General features: G+C 44.0%; 1 protein-coding gene across 1 annotated transcript in view; it reads right to left on the bottom strand.

Moving 5' to 3' along the window:
• The window catches only part of foxo1a (forkhead box O1 a), a 91,707-nt gene that overhangs the window by 31,204 nt on the left and 46,562 nt on the right, over positions 1-13,941 (bottom strand). The gene's annotated exons all lie outside the window — the stretch shown is intronic.

Here is a 13,941-nt window from a genome sequence, read left to right as displayed (position 1 = left end):
TGTAGTGAAGTCAAAGCACGGAATGCCCGATTCAGGCCTGATCCACCTATTAAACACCGTTCACATTTTAGTCCAGTAATAGCTTCAGCGGGTTGTACTTCCAAAAGATATTTGTTTTATAATAAAGACATAATGGAACCATCTTCTGTGCAATAAATCAGCCTAAAAACTAAAAAGGTTGAGACCTGTACATGAGGAGCATGATTATTGGTTACTGTGATAGAGCAGAACAGGAGAAAATTTCAACAAATCAGTTGCACGTAAATGGGCCTCACTGTATATAAAAATCCTGATCTTTGAAAAACAAAGGTTACATTTATGTTTCAAAATCCCAAAGTGTGTGTTTGGAAGAAACACCAACACAAACTGGTTGGGCTAAACGGCCCGTTTCCATGTAATTTTTATTAAAGCTATATGCAAAGTAATTTTCAACCAAGTATTCTGTGGGTGCCATACAAAAAAAAAGAGGGAATTTAAGGAAAACCTTTGTAAATAAAGGAGATATTTATGGTTACGGTTTAGTGCGTTATAATAGAACCAATATATACAGACCATTGATCTATAAATCAATAGGTTGTTTTCATATGTTTTATGCTGTAGTGGTCAGTTACGAGGATTTAAATCATAATGGAACTAACCAATCTAAGAGCAGTCAGCAGACCCTGGTTAGACTGCCAATCGATTGTCATTCGAAGCATAGTGACAACAGAGCTCTGTGCACATGTGCATCAATGCATACACTAAGCTCAGTTTCCTCAACATCTAAGTTTTAATGTTAATCTACTTTGCTCCTAAAGTAAGAGATTTTCAAAATTTTAGAAGTTCCCATGCAGTCCAGTGGACCAGCCAGGTTGTTTTATAATACAATAGCAAAATACTGCAGATGCTGGAAATCCGAAATAACAACAGAAAATGCTGGAAAAACTCAGCAGGCCAGGCAACATCCGTGGAGAGAAATTAAAAGTCGACGTTTCGGGTTGAAACCCTTTTTCAAAACTGGAAAGGAAATAAAATAGATCGAAGGCAGGGCTGCGATAGAACAAAAGAAGTAAAGAGACATTAAGAGGTATTCAAAACCAGACGAGATGGTAATAGGACAGTGGAGACAAAGATGGCTCAGATTAGGTGTGAAGTGTACTGGCAGGATAAGAAACAGCTGCCATGTGGGAAAGAGAAAAAAAGGAAAGGGGGGGGGGGGGGGGGGAAAAGAGGGAAGACCCAAAACAAAGGGGTGGAAAAGAAATATATAAAAGTAAAAATGTAATAGGGGCCGAGGTTATGATCTGAAATTGTTGAACTCGATATCGAGTCCGGAAGGCTGCAAAGTGCCTAATCGGAAGATGAGGTGCAGCAATGTCAATATCGATGTCAAGGGGACAACAGACTTAGTGAATATCAAAAACACTTCTCAATGTTTGACATGCCTGCATCAAGATAGGCAAGCATTCCAGAAATAAAACTACCTCAATTCTAGAAATTGGTAATGAAAAGCAGAAATAGTAAAACCACAAGGATTTCCACCCTCAAAATACACACATTTCTCATTAACCTGAAGTCACACAGAAATATGTTAACTGAATACACCAGTTATCCTTGTGCTAATTTCTATTACCTGTTGGAGGCAGTTGGTTGCACGAAGGAGGAAACCTGAAATGTCAGTAATGTAGACTTTCTGTGCAACAACTTTTGGATTAACGTTTCAATGAAACACCTTGTCCAGCAGAACTCCTGATGCTTCATTTTGCACAATTAAAGTCTTGCGTAAAGCTTGTGTCACACTTTAGAAGTGTCTGCCGCACAAAAGTATTTTTTTTTTTAATATATAAACTGTTTCAAATTTCCCAGGAACCAACAACAACTTGTATTTATATAGCGCCTTTAACGTAGCAAAACGTCCCAAGGCGCTTCACAAGCGCATTATCAGACAAAATGTTGACAATGAAAAAACCCACCTCTTACCAATAGCCACCTACTTCTCTGCCTTTCACCACATCTTTCATACACCACTATTGTATCCCTGCATCAATGTGAACAATGATAGTTAATTTTGGTATAGAAAGTTTAATTTTGAAATATAAGCCCATTACAATAATTATTTTTGTAAAACAGATGATTGAAATGAAAGTCTAAATCCAATCTACCTTCCTTTCGTGTTTCATGACACGGAGAATTTTTTTTTAAATAAACAGTGCGAATAGCTAAACCAGGCAGCTAGCTACAGAAGAGAGACAACACCTTTCCAAGTAATTCCAAGCTAACAGTTATTACAGGTAGACTATCCTTTATCCGAAAACCTCGGGACCAGCCGAGTTTCGGATAAAAGGAGAATTTCGGATTTCGGAAGGTGGGTCGGCGGGGGTCGGTCGGCGGGGGTCAGCGTGGGGGTCGGCGGGGGGTCGTGCGCACGACTTACGCTGACGCTCAGCGTAAGTCAGTCGGGGTCGGCGGGGGGGGGGGTCGGCGGTTGTCGGGGCCGGCGGGGGGGTCGGCGGTTGTCGGGGCCGGTTGGCGGGGTCGGCGGTTGTCGGGGTCGGCAGGGTCCGCGGGGGGGTCGGCGGGGGGTCATACGCACGACTTACCCTTTATCCGAACTTCCGAAACCGGAACCCTCTAAAAACCAAAGGTTTTTTCGTTCGTACGCACGACTTACGCTGAACGAAAAAACCTTCAGTTTTTAGAGGGTTTCGGTTTTCGGAAGTCCGGATAAAGGGTAGTCTACCTGTATATCATGGCAAAGTGTTCACTAAGGAACTGTAGAGGTAAATTAAACAAAAATGCAAACTAGAATGCAATACAAGCACATTGTTTGTAAAAAAAAAACCTTATACGCGAATAAACACAACCACTGTAATTTAAAGAAAAAGTATGGCAGAAGCCTAGTTCAGTTACTATTTTCTTCCCAAGTCCTTCTAATTTCTAACTTGCATGCAACAGAATTCCCCTTATATTGTGCAGCCCAATTCTCAGCTTCTACCAATGTTATTTGACAACTTTAAGTTAGAACATAATGAAAAAACAGCCAGATGTACTTGCAAACCTGTAGGAAAACTTAATAGCTTTTGCTTGCCTCCTCCTCTTGATCAGGCAGACAAGATCAGAAATCAATAATAAGCATGAACCCACTTTTTAAACGGTCTTTGAAACAGTGCATTACTAGTCCACAAAACAATGCACTGACAAGACCAGTTGTGTCATCATTGGACCTGTAACAAATGTGAATATTATCAGCACCGTGAAAATGTAACAATTGTTACTGCTCTGCTGTGCATGGGGTGCTTTAGTTTAATGGAGAGAGATTTACAACATAACAATACATCATAAAGTCTTACAACAACAAACCCGTCTAAAGATAGCTGCAAACTGCTTTGAGTACATTTGTAAAAACGGATACTGTGGGATTTAACAAGAGACATGTGTTGCAACACATCTGAAAGTGTTTCCCATCCTGCCTCCTACGATGGATGCAACAAATCAATCTTATTAAAATGCACTTCAGATGGCTGCTGGATAAACCTCGTATTCTGGCCTACGCACAAAACATTTGTAACACTTCTAAACAAATATTTTCTGTTCAAGAACACAAATTAGCAACTGAAAGTATCTGGAAAAGAAGTAATATTGATTCAATACATTAACATCCATTTGGTCGAAGCTGAACAAGTTTCTTTATTTAAACGTCTTCATTCATAGCAAGAGATGCACTTAAAATATACCAAGGGAAACAGTTGCTCGAAGACCAATTGCACACTCGCCTTTTTAAATCCCCACATATCCCATACAGTTGGTTGTTTCCTGCTATAATTTATAAACGTACAGTATTAGAGGTTCTCCACATTAGCTTTCACCTGTAACCACTACAAACTAAGGGGGGGGGGGGGGAATAGTTAGGGCTCTAAATGTTGAGTGAGTGGTTAGCAGAAGCACAGTTTCATGCAGCAGTGTCTTCTGGGAAAAAAATTACATAACTAAAAAGGAGCATGGATACATTTCTCCATGCAGTGCACCGTTGGCCTCCTCCACTTAAGAACATAAGAAATAGGAGCAACAGTAGGCCATTCGGCCCCTCTAGTCTGCTCCGCCATTCAATAAGATCGTGGCTGATCTTTGGCCTCAACACCATTTTCCCGCCCGATCCCTGTAGCCCTCGATTCCCCTAGAGTCCAAAAATCTATCACTCTCAGCCTTGAATATACTCAACGACTGAGCATCCACATAACTAACACCGACAGCATTTTAAAGCTTCAACTGCCAAATTGGTGAAGAATGAAAACGTAAAAAAATTACACCAACCCCTATGCAATTGACCACCCTGCGACTGACTGCACAGGTTTCCCGCACTTTAAAATTTCCCCCCTCCATCACTGTAACAATACTGGATGCTAAGGGGTCCCTGGCATCCAGAACTGCTATGGTGCAGATAACTGAATGATAATTTGAATACCGTTACAGTGCACATCACCTGCCACTTCTGGTGGGAAACTGAAAGGCTGTTAAAATTGCAGGATACGACAGAGCGTGTCCCTGAGCATTTCTGTCCCCGCCAACCCCAGTTCAGCTGAAAAAATCAGGAGGTGGGAGGATGGGAAATCCTGGCCAGTGTCCATGTCAAGCATTCCCAAGTCAGTTACAGTGCAGTCTAATGCAACGTGTAGGCCCCTCTAATCTCTCCTAACATCTTTCCTTATTCCTACTTCACAACACATTTCCTAATGCACCAGCATAAACTTTTTCCATTCCCCAAACTAGTTATCATCATGGCCCCGTCTGGCCAAGTCTGCTGTGTAGCCATGCACACTGGAAACTGCCAAACCTAGTTTGAATGAATTATCAGTGTAAGATAGAAATGGATAACGTGTGCATATCACAGTCTGCCCTGGGTACTAACCATCAACTGGACCCCGTATTGAGAAAATGTTATACATTTGCAGGGCTATAGGGAAAGAGCAGGGGAGTGGAACTAATTGGGACGGCACTTTCAAAGAGCCGGCACAGGAACGATGAGCCGAATGGCCTCCTTCTGTGCTGCATCATTCGATCTATGATTTTAAATTTAAGTAACAAGCGATTGAGACTATTCCCATTTCTTACATCTTACAGAATTTCTATACTTTATTTGAAGCATTCAGGTTTCCATGGTTTGGCCCCTTAAAGCTTGGTATTTAACGGTTTACAAATATCAGGGAGGAGGAGACAGGTAGCAGAATGTTAGTTGATGGTCATGATGGGTTAATGGGAGGTTCATAAATTATCTGAAACACAGCACTGATCGAGTTTGACTCAGACACCAAACGAATGGGTGGCATGGGAAATGGTAATGTTATACTGGCGTCTTAGTGGGTGGTCTTAAGATATTCAGGTTGAAGTCCACTTATGTAAGAAGACGGCTACACTACATTTAATTTAAGTTATTCAAGCTTGGTGCCATTATTAGATGCAAAGCAGAAAAAACAATATTCCAGCTTCCCCCAGCACCGGCATTTCTCAACTCAGATGAGCACAGAATGTGCCGAGAAAGCATATAATCACATACATGTAACTTAGTCACTGCTCTGAATGCAATCAGAGAACCAGATTTGGAACCATGTGAACTTAACCCATTTGTAAAATGCAGCAAATACTAATCACCAAAGTGATTTTTAAAAAATACAGACTCCCAAATGTTATTAATTTATAATTTTGTTATTCTGCAACCTGACATTTTGATGGAAGACAAAAGGCAAAATAAGTAGTGAACACCCACATCTATATTTGCAGCTCACAAATAGTTAACAAAATAAGCACCCCTCATACACGTCTATTTACCTCGAGGCCAAATATAAGGTTTTAGACAGCAACTTTTATTCTTGGCTTTTAACCACATGGGTCTTGGCATCACAGATAGGCCGAGCATGCAAATGTCATTAGTGAAAGGTAAGAGTGAAGGAACATAAATCGCATCAATGTCATGAAATGATTTCTGCAGGTTTAGGTAATGTCTATACTGAAAGTAGATACTTTTGGAAATTTTCAATGCCAAACCAGTATAAAGCCACAGCCACACAAATAGGATCAAATCTGGAAGTAATTCCTCCCTTAAATTTTAGGATTATTCTTAGAATATGAGCTAAACCAAATCCAGGAGCGACTTCACACAAAGAGAGAGAATGTGAAACACATCACCTCAGAGGGCCATAGAAGCAAAATCAATTGGTGTGTTTAAAAAGGGAGCTAGGTAAGTAGGAAGTTCAGGTATTAGGGATACGAGGAAAAGGGATTTAGAAGAAAGCTGCCATGGTTAACGTTAAGCAACCTCAACAGCTGAACGTTCTACTCCTGTACCTATGCTCCTAAAGGACATAAATAAACTCAAAGATTGCCTTTCCATTTAAGCCCCATCTTTACTTCTCCTAGAGACAATGACAGATAGATGCAGCAAAGATTATCTACAAAAATTAGAATCACTGTCAAGTTAATCTGTAATTCAGCTAACACCACACAAACAAGGGTTTCCCGTTCATTTTGTCCGGCTTCCAACATACGTATTTAATACACGAACACGCCAATGCATTCTTTCACAGAGCGCAAATTCTTCATAATTCTATAGTGGAGGTTCAGAGCAGTGCGATAGCCAGCACCTCGCTTCCCAACGCCACGAGTTGGCAAATACAAACAGGCTCTCCATAAGCTGCTAATGGCTGCCATCTGAAGAGTGTAAAAATGGTCCTTTGAAAAACTTTTGGTTTCCGCGGTGTAGAAAAAATGCTGGGAAGTAAATATCTGAGGATTGTTCTGAGCTTTAAATACAAGTTGCCTGAAGCTTGGAGTTTTACTTGGAGCCTGACCTATCAAAGCTAGCTGGTTAAGAGTAAATACACAAATGACAGAAAAATCCTTTAAAAAAAGAAGTATTTTCGTAACCGGTTCATTATGATGCACAAGGTTTGCACACAGAAAGAACTTCTGTTTTGAAATAAAACTAGGTTGACTTAATAAACCACACAACTAAAAAAAAGCAGGTTTTAATGAGAAACTATTGTTAATTAGTCATTAATGTTTTGCATAGGAGTCAGGTCAAAAGAGAGATCATTTCCAGGAGATTTTACTTCCAAGGCAAAGGGTGTAAAAATGATGGGCAACATCTGCCTCTTTCTAGATATACTGAAACCATTTCTCGACCTTTGGGTGTTAAGTCCGCGCCTCAATAATACACGGACTTCGGGAGAACAGTTTAACAGGTACTTTACTGAACAGGAGGCAGCGTCAAACTGAAACTACAGAAGCCTGCTAGGGCCTTTTATACAGGGGTGGTCACCTCCGGTACTGCAGTCTAAGACCAGTTATTCCCTTAAAGGTACATACACAACAATTCCTCCCCTTTTAGATAAACAGTACATAACATTCATTTAACAACTAAATAATAACTAATTACAATTACAATTTTCTCAGTAATATATACATCAACTGAAATAGTCATTTATAAGTTCAGTCTTTGAGGAGGCTTCCTGATCCGGACTGGATAGCGCCTTTCTTGAGTATCCTGTTCTGGCGGTGGAGTCAATTCTGGCTCATTGTCATTGGTTGGTTAGTCAGCTTCCAATACCCCTGCTTCTGAGGTAGACGCAATCTGTACTTTGGGCTCATTACCAGGTGCACATGCTTGTGGTACAGGTTTGGCTTGTTCCTGTGACTCTAGAATCTGGTCAGCATGGCGTCTCACGATGCTCTCTCCAACGTCCACTGTGTACATTAGTGGTCCCTGCTGTGTGCATATCGTGCCTGGCTGCCATTTTTCTGTTCGGTAGTCGCGGGCCAAGACTGGTTGCCCTATCTTGAAGCTCCTGGTTGGCTTCTCATTTATCTGCTGGAACTGTTTATCCTCAACATCTCGTCTTATGTTTGGTTTGAGCAAATCCAAGCGACATCTTAGTCTCCGGTTGAAAAACAGTACGGCTGGAGTTTGGTTGGTTACTGCATGTGTCGCATTCCAGTAAGCAAACAGGAAGTTATCCACCTTGTGTTGCAGTGGTATGTCGTCATTATACATTGCCTTTAATGACCTTTTTAAAAGGTCTGAACCTCTCAGCCAATCCATTTGTGGCTGGATGATATGGGGCAGATGTGTAATGTTTCACCCCATTATTCTTCAGGAACCTCCGGAAATCCTCAGACATAAACTGTGGGCCATTGTCGGAACAGATCTGTTCTGGCAACACATTCCTGGCGAAGATGGTCCTTAGGACTGCAATAGTTTTCTCCGTGGTGGTGGAGGACATTTTAATGACCTCTGGCCATTTCGAATGGGCGTCCACAGCGATTAGAAACATTGAGTCCATAAATGGACCAGCAAAATCAATGTGTACCCGTTGCCATGGAGAGGAGGGCCACTCCCATGGATGTAGCGGGGCCTGTGGTGGAGCGTTTTGGACCTTCTGGCATCCTGTGCATCTCTTGGTCACATCCTCAATTTCTTTATCGATTCCTAGCCACCACACAAACGCCCTGGATAGGCTCTTCATTTTTACCCCTCCCAGATGACCCTCGTGGAGCTCATCGAGTACTCTCTCAACTTGGGTGGAATTACCACTCGGGATCCACACCAAGGTTCCCCGGCACACTGACAGCTGTTCCCTCCTTGGCGAGAATGCTGGCAACAGTGAGTCGCCATATGCTGGCCATCCCTTCACCGTCAAATCATAGACCAGTGTGTGTGTCGGGTCATTTTGGGTTTCCTTCTCAATACTTGCGTTTGTAACAGGCAAACATTCGACTATGGTCGCATGGAATATCTCCACGGGGTCCACTGCAGGTGCTTCTTCCGCCGTAGGCAATGGTAAGCGCGACAGCCCATCAGCATTTCCATGTTGTTTTGTACCTTTGTACTCTATGTCGTACTGATGTGCCCCTAGAAAAAGTGACCATCTTTGCAGCCGTTGCGCCGTCATCACCGGAACGCCCTTCTTTGGGTTAAAAATTGAGACCAGGGGTTGATGATCAGTCAGTAGGGTGAATTTCTACCCGTGCAGATAGTGATTGAACTTCACCCCCCACACCAGGCTGAGGGCCTCCCTGTCAATCTGGGCATAGTTACGCTCGGCTGAGGTTAGCGAGCGCGATGCAAAGGCTATTGGCCTCTGAACCATCACGGAATTTGTGTGACAGCACCGCTCCAATGCCGTAAGGTGACGCATCACATGCCAACCGAATCGGTAGTGTTGGGTTGTAGTGGGCCAATACTTCTTTTGAAGTGATTTGGCATTTACATTCCTGAAAAGCACGCTTACACTCATCACTCCATTTCCATGTTACACCAGTTTGAAGGAGGGCGTTCAGTGGGTGCAGAATTGTAGATAAATTCGGCAAGAACTTATGGTAGTAGTTCACCAACCCGAGGAACAACCTCAGTTGCGACACATTTTCTGGTGCTGGAGCCTTGACTACAGCCTCAATCTTGTCCGGCGACTTATGCAACCCTTCCTCATCAATCATGTGGCCACAATACGAGATTTGTCTCCTGAAGAACTCGCATTTGGGACAGTTGGTTCGTAGCCCATATTCCTGCAATCTCGTGAGCACCTGTTCCAGGTTGGCAAGGTGTTCATTGTCATTTTCGCCCGTAACCAGGATGTCGTCCAAATAACACTGGGTCCCCGGGATCCCTTGCAGGACTTGTTCCATTGCCCTCTGCCACATAGCCGGGGCCGATGCTACCCCGAATACCAGTCGATTGTACTGGTAAAGGCCTTTGTGAGTGTTTATCGTGAGGTATTTCCTAGATGCTTCTTCCACCTCCATTTGTAGATACGCTTGAGCCAGGTCAATCTTTGTAAAACGTTTCCCTCCAGATAGCGAGGCGAAAATATCTTCTATCCGCGGAAGCAGATACTGTACTGTGTGCAGGACTGGGTTCACAGTCACCTTGAAGTCCCCACAGATGCGAACCTTCCTTGGCTCCCCAGGCGTGCTGCTCAATGCTTTCTTCATTACAGGAATGATGGGTGTGGCCCACTCGCTCCAGTCCACCTTGGACAGCACACCTGAACGCTCCAGACTCTCCAGTTCAGCTTCCACAGCTGGGCGTATCGCCTTGAAAAATTTTGGGGTTGCGTTATCCTCAATCTTTATGGTTGCCTTTACTCCTTTTGGAGTCCCAAGTCCTTGTTGGAACACCTCTTCCGCGTCAGATAGAATTTGTGACAGACGTCCAGGTGCGACGTCATCATCTTTTTTGTCAGTCACAGTTAGTGCCAGAATGGAATGCCAATCCAATTGTAGTCTTCGGATCCATTCACGTCCCAATAATGGTGGTCCTCCATCTCGTAGTATATACACATGTATAGTTTCTGTGTTTCCTTTCCGTTATTTTCAACTGGCACCCTTATTTTTCCTCTGGGGGTAGACCTTTTGCCCCGTGTATGTCTTCAATACAATGGACGTGTCCTTTAAGGGTATGTGTGAGAATAGCCGCTCATAATCTCGTCGATTCATGACAGTTGGGGCTGATCCTGTGTCCAATTCCATCTTCACTGGGGATCCTGCTATCATGAGGGTGACCCAAATGGTTCGTGATCTTCTTTTGCGATCACGTTGTGTAGTTTAAAACAACTCAGTCGCCTGCTCCCGGAGTCCTTATCACTCTCCTGATCTTCTGAACTACTATCTGTCAGTTTCTTTACTTTCCTGTACTGTTCCTTAGTAGTTCTTGTCGTGTTGGTCTTCTTTCCCGACCTGCAGACGCTTGCTATATGTCCCATCTTCCCGCATTGCCTGCATATTTTGTCTTTAAACCAGCAGTCCTTCTGCTCATGGGTTGTTCTGCCGCAGCGATAGCACTTCGGCTCCATACACCATTTCGTTAGCGCTGTATCCTTGTGGTTTCTGTTGTATTTCCGCAGCTCCCCGTGCTGCTGCTTCGTAGGATACTGCCACGCTGAAAGCCTGTTCTAGCGTCAGGTCCTTTTTTGAAAGTAGTCGTTTCTGGGTTCCTTCACTCTGGAGCCCGCAGACAAACTTATCCCGTAAGGTGTCTGCCAGTCCTGCTCCGAACTGGCAGTGCTTCGATAACTTGCGTAGTTCCGTAAGATAGTCAGCATTGCTCTCATCTTTGTGCTGGTTTCTTTTATGGAACTTGAATCATTCTGCTATCAGCAGTGGTGTAGGGCTTAGATGTTCCTGTAAGATATGAACAATCTCCTCAAAACTTTTCTCCATTGGTTTAGCTGGGGTAATTAAATTCCGCAATAGGCCGTGCGTACTCGCACCCATCAGATTTAATAATACCGACGCCCTCTTTCCATCTGGCAGCTCATTTGCCTTGCAGTACACTTCAATTCTTTCCACATACGTGGTCCAGTCTTCTACCTCGTTGTCGAAAGCAGTGATACTGCCACTTTTCGGCATCTTGGGTGATTTAAAATGGCGCCTCCCGCGCTTTTGCTTCTTCCCCAATGAAATAAAATGGCGCCTCCCGCGCTTTTGCTTCTTCCCCTTACTGCCACGCTGCTCCTAGCGTTCTACGGGGTAATGGCGGCGACCTGCAGCTTCGGCGCGTCTCGCTTTCCTTCCCCCCCCCCCCCCCGTTTAGTTTCTCTCCGCTGTCCTGTTCTCGAGCACCGACCGCGCCCTGTGCGCTCCACCCTCTCTCTCGTTTTCTTTTCCCGGCGACGCTGCACGGCCCGATTTGTAGAGCCGCTCGATCGAGCTTGAGCCCGCCGCAGTCTGGAAGGGTCAGCGCGCTACCTGCTACCAGCACGATTCGCTGGAACCACAGTCTCTCCCGCAATTCTCCAAACACCGATGGATTCTTTGGGCGGTTGCCCTCGGTCGACGCCCGTTGCTCAGACTACGACCTTCCAGGACCTTCCCTTTCAGGCGAGATCCCCGTGAGATGGTGCCACACTGCAGGAGAGTTCGAACTTACTCGTCGCCACTGTTAAGTCCGCGCCTCAATAATACACGGACTTCGGGAGAATAGTTTAACAGGTACTTTACTGAACAGGAGGCAGCGTCAAACTGAAACTACAGAAGCCTGCTAGGGCCTTTTATACAGGGGTGGTCACTGCCGGTACTGCAGTCTAAGACCAGTTATTCCCTTAAAGGTACATACACAACATTGGGCATCATTATTACACTGCAGTGTGTGAGAGAGAGTATTCAGTCCAGTGCAAGCCTCCATCTTGTGCTGTAATAAGGCAACAATAAAGGAGGAAAAGAAGATTGGAGATGGGGTGGCAGTTTGTAAGGACAGAAGGGTCAAGGGTGTTTTTCTGGAGGAGGGGTTGATGATAGCAGTTTTGAAAGGGAGAGGGAAAGTATTTGAGGAGATGGAAACAATTTAAAACGTCAACTAGCATGGGGGCCAGAAAAGGAATTTGGAGATGGGAGAGATCCTAGAGGGAAACATGGTTTCAATGCTAGAGCAGGGGAAGCCTAAACTTGGTGGGAAATGGTAACTAGGGGTGGTGGTGGGGGTGGGAATAATAGCGGCAGCTTAACAGATGATCTCAATCTTAATGACAAAGAAGTCCGTGAGCTTCTTGTTGGAGGCAAGGGCGGAAGAAACAAGGGAGGCGCTTTAAAAGGAGATAGTTGGCAGTGGGGGAAAAGAAGTTATATTTGCTCGCAAGGATGATCCTGAAGTAGTGGGCAGTTTTGGTAGAAGGGAGTGAGGCTCAACAACTCTTGATGTGGCCAACCCAGATATGGTGATGATGGATAGCTAAAACAGTTGTGTGCCAGATACACTCATGTTTGCACTTCTTGCACTTGAGCAAGCAAAGATACCAGGGGCACGACTGGGTTGGGACACCGTAATGTACTCCTCAATATGCTAGGGAGTGGAACAATGACTTCATTTTGAGATCTCAATGTTAAGTTTCCAGGTCACATGTAACCTGGTTAGATTTCCGCCGCTCTGCCCCAATAAAGGTCCTTATCCCTGTTCTATAAGCATCCATTGTGTGAATATTTTCACTTGCTATGCTGACCGTCCTTCTTGCCGGAGAGACTGACAACTTGGGCTAAATCCCAGCAGGGATGAGCAATAAATGCCAGCCTTGCCAGTGACACCCACTTCCATGGGAGTGAACCGCTGGTAGCGATTATGATATAATTGAGTGGCTTGCTAAGCCACTTCAGAGGGCGGTTAAGGGTCAACTGCATTAGTGTTGTACAGGAAACTTTGGTTTATCCGAAGGTTAAAAGTCCGGAAAGCTCGGCAAAATTCAGGAGCCGTTACCTATAAGGTTTTTTATTTCTCATTGCTTTCCCCCCCCCCCCCAAAGTCAGGCTCTGCAAGGTCTGTAGCTAAGCAACAGCTTCAGCTAGAGACGCTTTTAAGCTGCAGCCAACTGTTTTGAAGCTGTTGCTAAGCAACAGGGTTTGTTGATTCACACGGAGTTGAAAATCTCCGTATGTTTCAACATTAGCTCTGGTTTGTCCAGCAGTTTTGATGGAACGGCAACAGCTCGGTCCCATCGGTGCCGGATATCACAAAGTTTCCTGTATCTAGAGACACAAATTGGCCCAACTGGCAGGTTTCCTTCTGTAAAGGACATCAGTGAACCAGTTGGGTTTTTACAACAATCCAACAGCTTCATGGTCACTTTTATTGATGCCAGCCTTATATTTCCAGTTTTTTTTTTTTATAAACTGAATTAAAATTCTGACACTGCATGGTGAGATTTTAACTCATATTCAAATGGATGATTAAAAGGGAGGGGTTGGTGATTAGTTACTCACAGTCAAATGGATTATTAGTCCGGGCCTCTGGATTACTAGTCCAGTAACATAATCACTACACTACCACACCTGTAATTGTGACCTTGCATCCCATGTCTTTCCTTATAGTTTTCAATGATTAAAAAGACAGGTGTTGGTGATTATTTACAGTATTGAAGTATGGTTTGTGGTACCAAAAAATGGACAGCTACAGGTTACAATACAATATGTGGGGGAATTGGGCTG

Source organism: Somniosus microcephalus, chromosome 10, assembly GCF_052327205.1.
Source record: "Somniosus microcephalus isolate GS21.2 chromosome 10, FLI_Smic_1.0, whole genome shotgun sequence".
NCBI lineage: Eukaryota > Metazoa > Chordata > Chondrichthyes > Squaliformes > Somniosidae > Somniosus > Somniosus microcephalus.
The sequence above is the reverse complement of the archived record's forward strand: the minus strand, read 5'-3'. Positions and strand labels throughout refer to the sequence as shown.